This window comes from Cynocephalus volans, chromosome 10, assembly GCF_027409185.1.
Source record: "Cynocephalus volans isolate mCynVol1 chromosome 10, mCynVol1.pri, whole genome shotgun sequence".
Lineage (NCBI taxonomy): Eukaryota > Metazoa > Chordata > Mammalia > Dermoptera > Cynocephalidae > Cynocephalus > Cynocephalus volans.
The window spans coordinates 107,280,800-107,289,203 of NC_084469.1; positions in this window are offsets into that span (position 1 = coordinate 107,280,800).

An 8,404-nucleotide genomic window follows, 5' to 3' on the forward strand; every position below is an offset into this window, starting at 1 on the left:
GTGGGCACTCGGAGGAAGCTAAGAAGGAGGGGAGGGGCAACGTCCTTCTATTGGAATGCGCCCGTGCTGGGACACCTGGCAGGACAGAGTCAAGGTCTCCAGAATCACTCCTGGGCATGGCTGGGAAGGAGTAAAGAGGCGAGGCAGAAAACCACAGAATAATGTACGCTGTTGCCATTCCCTGGCTCCAACCCTCTCATTTCACTGAGATAGTCCCAAGCAGTTAGGGGCTGCCACAGTTCTCAAACTGAGCTGACAAGTTCTTGCTAAGCACCAACTGCATGCAAAGCCCTAGGCAAGTCACCTTGGGGCTGGTCCCAAAATTAAAACAGTTTGGTGTCTAGCCTTGTGTCTCCTCTTAACATTTGACCCTATCCATGTATCCTTATTTACTTATCTAAAAAAAATTATATATATATATATATATATATATATATATATATATATATATATATATATAATGGAAACCTTAGATCACTACTTGGAATTTTAGTTGTATTTTTCATAAGCATTAAATAAAATGCATATAAAAATAAAAACCTGCCTGTCCATTTCCCAACCAGACAACTTGCATGTACAGAGCAACTTAGAAATTGTGACTTTCGTGGGCCTGAGGAAATTTCCCTTTATGGATCTCTTCCTACATTTAAAAAAAAAAGTATATAATAAAATTATATTTTACTACTGCATTGGTGTAAAAATAAATATATTATTTTGGAACTAGATAGAGGTGGTGGTTGCACAACACCGTGAGAGTACTAAATGCCACTTTCAAAAGGTCGTTTTTACATTATGTGAATTTCCCCTCAATTTTTAAAATGAATTTATTCATATTATATATGAAAACATTTTCTTTGACCTAAAAGTTTAACTCTTCCTTCTGATTTTAAAACACATGAGAACGTTTCTGTGAGTCCCTAAAAGTAGAGTGGGCTCTGGGCACCACACATCCTTGCCTAAGGGATAAGCCAGCCTGACCTACACCGATCTCACAGCAATAAAGGTGGAAGTGCCTCTATGCCAGGCTTACTCCCTCACCCACTGGCTCCCCTTTTGGTCAGGCCAGTGGAGACTGGCAGCAGGAGACAGAGGGTGGAAGTACATGCTGTAAAGCATTTATTATTCTTCCAGTAGCAGCTGTGTTCCTCTACCTAAGACCGCAGCTTCCATGGGACAATCCTCTGCTATAGACAGGGCTCTCCCCACCCCTCCCCTGCTCCCTCCCCGCCGCTTCAGCCCTTGGGATGGTAACAGCTCCCAATTTTGCTCATCTCTTTGCAAAGAGGGTGCTGCACCAACTTTGCTGATTTCCCTTAACTCTGCTTATATCTTTGTAAATACAGTCATCCCTTGATATCCACAGGGTGATTGGTTCCAAGACTTCCCTCAGATACCAAAACCTGAGGATGCTCAAGTCCCTAATATAAAATGGTGTAGTATGTGTAGATAACTTATGCATATCCTCCAATATACTTTATATCATCTCTAGATCAATTATAACACCGAATACAATGTAAATAGCTGTTATACTATATTGCTTAGAGAATAATGACAGGAAAAAAAGTCTGTACATCTTTAGTACAGATGCAATTTTTCTTCTAAATATTTTCAATCTGCATTTGGTTGAATGCACAGATGCAGAAAGCCACTGATAAGGAAGGCCAACTGTAGTCCTTATCTTTTTTAAAATTTATTTATTTATTAATCAACACAAATTAAATTTATTTATTTATTTATTGTATATATTTAGGGGATACAGAGTTATATTTAATACAAGTATACAATGTGTGATGATCAAATCAGGGTAATTAACCCATTCATCATCACAGAAATGTATCATCTCTTTGTGATTAGAACATTTGAGCTCTTCTAGCCATTTGAGAACATACAATAAACTATTATTAATTATAGATGCCTAGAATTTATTTTTCCTTGTCTTAAACTCTTACCAATTCCCCCTTTGAGTGCACTGTTTCCCAACAGATACACCTGATTCATCTGACTCTTAGAAAAACATTCCCTTTTGAAATACTACCATTCGCAGCAACATGGATGGACTTAGAGGAAATTATATTAAGTGAAATAAGCCAGGCACAGAAAGAGAAATACCACATGTTCTCACTTATTTGTTGGAGCTAATAAAAATAAATAAATAAATATACAAACCAATAAATGGCGGCGGGAAAGAAGTCACAACAATTCCTTGAACTTGTTAAGACAAGTAAACAGATATGCTGTTGGTTGGTGGGAAGTGGGGGAGGTGGGAAGGAGGAATTAGTAAAGGGACATGAAAATCAACTACCTTGTATATTGATAAATTTAATAAATACAGCATGTATTACTAAAAAATTATGAAAAAATAAATAAATTTTCTCTAACACACACACACACACACACACACACACACACACACACACACACACACAAAAGAAAAACATTCCCTTCACTAACGAAAAGAAGACATCAAATATTGTATCTTGTGCTGGACTCCGGATATATTTGGTTTGCCCGAGATTGTTGCACCTATAAAGAGAATTTGGCCTCCCCAAGCTACTGTCTGAGGGATCACAGCTCCCTAATACCTCTCCTCACCCCCGACCTTCACCCTCAGTTCTTGAATTCATCTAGGTCAGGGCTGGGAGTTTCATGGAGGTCTCAGTTCCACCAGTAGTTATGTCCTGGACTTTTTTTTTTTTTTTTTGCCACTGGCTGAGCAGGTACTTTTCTGGATCACTGTCTTCCTTACCCTCCTCTGCTCTCCTTCCCCCGATCCAAGGGATGGGATATCTGCCTCAACTTTCCAGGCCCTGCTTCCCCCTCCAGAATTATGCCCTGGTTCCCAATGCCAAGCCCCAGTTGGGAACCTGATGCAAATGGACAGGTTACCTGAAACCACAATGCTGTTTCTCATCTTGCTGTGAAAAATCCCAGACAGGGGACCACAGGCTACACAAGAAACAAGAAATGTAGGTACAATCTCCCCCTGTCCTCAGGGATATTATTTTCCCAATCACCAAACAGTAGCACAGTGTTGCCTGTGGATCCCAAAAGAGTGTTCAGCTGAGATCCAAAGTTGTCAGGAAAACTCCAGAGCCTGGATTGTTGTCGCTTTCCTTTCTCTTCCTTACAAGACATACTACAGTATATACATAGTACAGCAGGGGTTGGCAAGCCATGGTCCTCTGCATGATTTTGTAAATAAAGTTTTATCGGCACACAGCCACACTCATTCATTATGTAGTGTCTACAGCTGCTTTCCAGCTGCAATGGCTGAGTTGAGTTGTTGGGACAGAGAGTGTATGGGCTGCAAAACTGAAAATATTAATTCTCTATCCCTTTGCTGAAAAATGTGTCAATGCCCTGCCTAGAGAAAAGCATACTTGAGCTCTTTATTTCAAGTCTGGACCTCACCTTGCAGGAACTAGCCTAGAGCTGTTGAGCAGCTTAAATGGCCCAATACACAGAACACAGAACAGTGCCTGGTGAGCACAGAACAGATGTCAACTGTGTTTAATAAAAAGTAGAAACTTAAGAGACATACCAAGAGGACAGAGAAAAATGCTAAGGTGGGAGGGTGACTTCCTATCAACTTCTCTCAGTCCTGACTGGTATGTGATACATACAACTATAATCTGTCAATTAAAAACAAAATTTTAAAAATACTTGATTTAAAATGGTTTTCTCGGGACCTCCCCATGGGCCTTTCTCCATCTCTCTAGGACCCCGGAGAGATTCTCCTCTCACCCTGGGCTCTCTCTTTTCTAGTCTCTCCTGGTTCTAGGCTGTCCCTAGGTTTCCTGCTTGCCCTGGAAATGGCCTGTCTGGCATCCCCAGTCTCCGCAGGGTGGGGGGAACAAGGATGGGTCTCCCACCTGGTTCCCCCAACCTCCAGACTCTTAGATGTGATGACATGTGCCAGCCCCCATGGAAGTAAAAGAGAAGGAAGGAAGGGCCTCCTACATCCTTAAAGCTGAAGCAAGCCACAGTGGGCAAAAACAAATGCTTTAGAGACATTTTATCTCAAGGCTATGACAGCCCCAGTACTATGAGAAGGGAAAGAAAGGACAGAAATCATGTACATCACGCACACACATTCGAACCCACAACCTCACACACCTCTTGTGTGCAGTCAGCACAACCACAATCCCACACAGACACACAGTCACACACGGAATTCTTCAGACATACAACTCCACACACCCCTTCAGAAATGCAACTCCATGCAGGGAGCATCAGTCATACAATTCCTATATACACACACACACCTTGGGGCACAAAACACAAAACTTCAGACACTCAGATTCATCCCCACATTTAAGCATTCAGCCACACACACCTTTTCAGGAAGGCAGCCCCACTCATAAATTCGGTCTCGCTCACACACACACGCACACAGACACACACACACACACACACACAATCATACCCAGATCCCTGCAGTGGTGGCCCGTCTTAGCCACACCATGTACATATGGATTGAAGAAGTAAGCACCTGATAGGGAAGGGAACCGAGCCCTGCAAATGGACGAGGCATCTGGCACAATGATAGACACATGCTGCGGAGTTCAGGCCACGGGATGGGGAGGTAGGGAGATGGACAGGGAGACCCGACCCGGGGGGGTAACTAAAGCGACAAGAAATTCACCAGGGAGACCAGGAGAGCAGCGGCGAGGACTCTAAGGAGCCTGCAGGAGCTGAGACAAAGGGCGACCGGGAGGTGGGGACGCGGGCACAGGGGCGCCCCACCCGCCTGACCCCAGGGTGAGCCCAGCGCGCCTCGGCTCCTCAGGGCCCCAGCCCGCGCCGAGTCCCCGCGCCGGGCCGCAGTGTCCCCACTCACCGGCGTCCGGAGCGGCGGGGGCGACCTGCCCGCGCCTCGGCCTGCGCGCTGCGCCCGGGTGCAGGAGCCAGCAGAGCCCGGCAAAGCGCCCGGCCGGGGCCGCGGGGACCCGCCGGGGACGACGCAGCCCTGGAGCAGGGACTGGACGGCGGAGGCACCGGCGCGGAGCCGGGACGCGCTGTGCAGCCGGCGGGATCCGGGCGGGCCCTGCGCTCACGTGGGTGTGGGGGCGCCGGGCGGCCGGAGGAGGGGGCGGGATCCCCTCCGGGATGCCCCCCGCCTCGCCCGCGCCCAGCCCAGGCTCTGCCTCAGCGCCGGAGAAGGGGGACCGCGTGTTCGGGGCGGGGACGCGGCTTCTCCTGCATGCAGCCCCCGCCCCCTGCTCCCAGCCGCGCCTCCCAGCCCCCGCTCCTCTCTTGTCGCCTCCCGGGCCCTCCCTCGGTGGCCCAAGCATCCTGGGGGGGTGGGGGGATGCAAGATCACGCCCTGGTACCGCTGGGTCCGCGCCTGCATCCTCGGCAGAGGTCGGGGGAAGGCGCGGGCGCGAGCGTCCTCGTGACCACACGCACCGCGTGGACCCCGCCGCCCGCTTCTCCCTTCGGGGGCACCTTCCGGCCAAGGCCACCTGGCCGGTGTATACTCTTGGGCCAGCCCCTCTCCCTCCCTGAGCCTGGCCTCCTCATCTAAACACGGGAGATGACTCCGCCAACCCCACAGAAATGAAAGCTAAGGAAATTGAGATGCGCGAACCTGGAAACGCTCGGTGCAGCGGGAAGCACTGTGCAAATAGGAGACGAATAATTGCAGTTAGTATTGTAATTAATATTATTCTGTGCTGTCTTCAGGGTACACCCAGCAAAGCCATCTGCTTTTCCTCTTAAATGGCACTGAGGTGGCTGCTTCCAACATCTTCCGCCTCTCCTGAGAGCCAGCGCCATTGAAAGAGCTGAGCTCAGAGCCCCACAGAGGAATAAACAGACATGTTGGCCATTATTATGGTGGTGCTGGTTGTCGTTGTTGAGTAATTGTTGATGGCAACCTCCAGAACTAGGCAGGCTCTTTTGCTTATATGTAATCTACACACCCTTATGAAGTAGATATCACTATTTGCAGATGAGGGGACAGGCGCTCAGAAAGGTTCAGTAACGTGCCCAAGGTCACACAGCCAGGGAGTGGCTGCCCCAACTCCAACTCTTTGTACACACAGCCCTGGCTCTGCTCCTTGGCCACAACTCCTAGATAGGAGGTTCTTAAATTTAGCTGTACCTTAGAATCATCTGGACAGCTTTAAAAAATCCTGATGCCCAGGCCACACTCCAGACCAAGCACATCAACATCCTTGGGAGTTGGACCCAGTTGTCAGTATATCTGAGTGCTCTCCAACTGATTCCAACGTGTGACTAAGGTGGAGCCCCTGCCCTTGATGTCAGGATCTCCTGGGCCACACAGGCAACCCCTCCCTGCAACTTCCCACTCCCTCTGCTTCAGTCACTAGCTGGGCTGGAAGGATTCTGTTTTCTTCTCTGACCCCTGAGCTCCCACTTCCTCCAGTCGATCATTCCACAGATATACTTGTCCACTGTGTGCCAGCCTGTGCTAGAGGATGGAGATTCAGCAGGGAAGACAACAACACACTTGCTCTGTCACACAAAATAATAAGTAAATAAAATAGCAGTGGTTCTCAAACTACTGGGTCTTGGAACCCTTTTACATTCTTAAAAATCATAACTAAAGTCCGATTGTGAGAAAAACAAAAGATAAATTCCACCGAGGGGCACCCTGCAAACCTACCTCACCCATTCTCCTCAAGACTGTTAAGTCATTAAAAACAAGGAAAGTCTCAGAAACTGTGGTTGCCAAGAGAGCCTAAAGACATCTAAAAAAGCTGAACTCATAGAAGCAGAGAGAGTGATGGTTACCCCGGGCTGGGACAGTGCGGGGTGAGGTGGGATGCAGGTGTTGGTGAGATGTTGGTCAAAGGACACAAAATTTCAGTTAGGAGGGATAAGTTCAGGAGATCTATTGTACATGTTGACTGTAGTTACTAACAATATATAATATTTTTTAAAAAATACTAAGAGAGTGGATGTTAATGTTCTCATCACAAAAACAATAACTTTGTGAGATTATATGTTAATTAGCTATATTCAGCCATCCCACAATGTACACATATTTCAAGACATCACATTATACATGATAAATACATACAATTTTATCAAATTAAATAAAATTTTAAAATTAAAATAATAAAAATTCACATCTAAAAAAATTTTTAAACATTATGTTGAGTGAAAGAAGCCAGACACAAAAGGTCACATATTGTATGATTCCATTAATATAAAATGTCCAGAACAGGCAGATCCATAGAGACAGAAAGGAGATGGCTGGTTACCAGGGACTTGGGGAAGGGGAGTGGGGACTGACTGCTAATGGGGATGGGGTTTCCTTTTGGGGGAATGAAAATGTTATGAAACTAGATAAAATTGGTGATTGCACAACACCATGAAATGTGCAAACACCACTGAATTGTGCTCTTTAAAATGGTAAATTTTATGTTACATAAACTTCACCTCAATGAAACAGAAGGAAGGGAGTGTCAAAAAACTCAGCATTTAAGATAAATAATATTTCAATGTAATATTTTTAAAATCAAAATGAATGCCAAAAAAATCTACAAAATGTTGACATGTTACATAAACACAGGCTCAGAATTCCTGACTTTTCCTTCTCCTTTAGGCTCCTATAGGGCTCAGTTCAAAACTCTTACTGCTGTTGTCGTTAACATTTTGATATTTTGTTCACTGTGGGTTTTTAGCATTAATTTTGTGGGATTGTTTTAATTATTGACATTGGAATATTATTTGGGGTGCTCCCTCACATATTGCCTGCCAGGCAACTGCCTCACCCTTCCAACCTCCCCCTGTGAGTCTCGCTCTCTCAACAGGCAAAGGCTCTGCATCCCTTTTGCATATGTAGAAGGGGCTTAAAGAGGTTAAATGGCAGGCTACCGCATTAATAGACTGTGGGGCCAGGATTAGAGCCCACGTCTGTCTGGCTCAAAACTTCAGCCGCCCCAGGTCCACTCTGACCAGTGGCTCCCCCTCTGGCCTTAGCATTCAGAGGGCAGGCCAGCTTCGACAGAGCATCCCCTGGCTGTCCCAGATGACTGCTCCAGCTGCAAGGTGGGGCCTGAGCACCAGCCGAGCCAAGAGGAGCATGAGACGGAGAAATCAAGGCTAATTCCTCTGTGGGAAACGCTCCCTATTAATTAATTAGGGCAGAGCTGGCCTGCGGCATCCCCGCAGCCCCCAGAGTCATTAAGGAAGAGGGGGGTCTCATTATCGCTGGCTGCTTCCCCACTGTTCCCAGGGCTCCAGATGGAGCAGAGGAGGAGGTAGGAGGGCCAGGTTTCCCTCTCCTGATCCCCCTCCTTTATTACCAGAGTGGCCTGATATACAAACAAAGTATCTGAAGGTACAAACAAGAATTTCAGGGGAGAAAAGAAGAGGAAAGTCAGATGTGAGGAGACGCGTACCCCACCCCACCCCCAATTCAGTTTGCTTT